Source organism: Papaver somniferum, chromosome 11, assembly GCF_003573695.1.
Source record: "Papaver somniferum cultivar HN1 chromosome 11, ASM357369v1, whole genome shotgun sequence".
Lineage (NCBI taxonomy): Eukaryota > Viridiplantae > Streptophyta > Magnoliopsida > Ranunculales > Papaveraceae > Papaver > Papaver somniferum.
Window position 1 is genome coordinate 84,000,474 of NC_039368.1, and position 1,394 is coordinate 84,001,867.

A 1,394-nucleotide genomic window follows, 5' to 3' on the forward strand; every position below is an offset into this window, starting at 1 on the left:
AGAAAGTGACATCTAAGCGTCTCACATGCATGAGATCAAGAGTATCAATATTATCAGTCACATCAACATTATCTAAGTCACACTCAAGATGTGTAGCATGCTCATCATCACAAAAAATTTGCACAAGTCCTAATTCAGAATCATGGTTATCCGATATATTCAAATTATCATCAACAGAAGCAATATATTGTGGCTTAAGTATGGAATCAGACACATCAACTATGTTTTTATGCATAGGATCATTAGTGTCAACAGAAGATTTACCTAAGTCATGCTCTTCACAGGATAATTGCACAATATCTAAATCAGTATCAACATCACATGCATATGGAATATTAGAAGAAATATCATTCATGAAGGTCGGGGCAGAAAAGCCTAATGTATTTGAAACCAAAGGTTCCACAACATTTTCAGCATAGACATGTTCTTCTAACATAACATTATCATCATCATCATCATAGTAATATGCATACTTGTCCCTATTAGCAGTTGTGGTGTCATTAGTCAACTCATGTTCCTCTAGATTAGGTTCATATTCAATATCATACACATGAGAAGGACTAGACATGCTATTTTCAAAGTTCAATTCATTACCACCTATATCATGTGATAGTGTCTCAGTTTCCCTAATGGATTCCCATTGACGGGTTTTCTCCGCAATCTCAGCTAAAATTTCCATGCATCATCCACAGTTTTATCAAGAAATTCACCATTACACATACACTCAACCATGGCTCGAGATTTAAAGTCTAGTCCCTCATAGAGGATAGCGACAAGTCTCCACTTCTCAAATCCATGGTGTGGACATTCGCTCAACAAATCATTAAAACGTTCAAAATAGTCAAAAACAGTTTCCTCATCCAACTGGACAAAACAATTGATATTTTGACGAATAGCGATGGTCCTATGATGTGGAAAAAATCTTTGGAAAAATTGATTAGTGAGTTGTTCCCAAGTGGTGATTGATTGTGGTCTCAAACCGTAAAACCATGTTTTGGCCCTTTCCTTTAGAGAAAATGTAAACAAACGCAATTTTAGAGAGTCTTCGGACATATGATCAGGTTGCATATTCCGACAAATTTGTTCAAACTCTCTTACATGAGTATAGGGGTTCTCAGAATCGAACCCTCGAAATAAAGGAAGTATTTGTATCATGCTTGCATTTATTTTAAAAGGGTTATTGGTTTGAGGTAAGACAATACATGATAATGAAATTTTTATTGTGGGATACATGTATTCATGGAGAGAATTAGGTTGGCCCATATTGAAAAGACACAAAGCCCACTATTTGGTTTTAAAGGGTTTTCAAAAATTTGGTTTTTTTTTTTTATGGGAAAATTTGGTTTTCGAAAATAGTAGCAATTTTTTTTTTTTTTTTAAATTTTTTTTTTCAA

At 34.2% G+C, this 1,394-nt stretch overlaps 1 non-coding gene across 1 annotated transcript; it reads left to right on the plus strand.

The window, feature by feature from the left end:
• Positions 1 to 790: 790 nt before the first annotated feature.
• Positions 791 to 894, plus strand: LOC113325589. The gene has a single exon (XR_003348056.1). It is a non-coding gene; the product is annotated as a small nucleolar RNA R71 (small nucleolar RNA).
• The last annotated feature ends 500 nt before the right edge of the window (positions 895 to 1,394 follow it).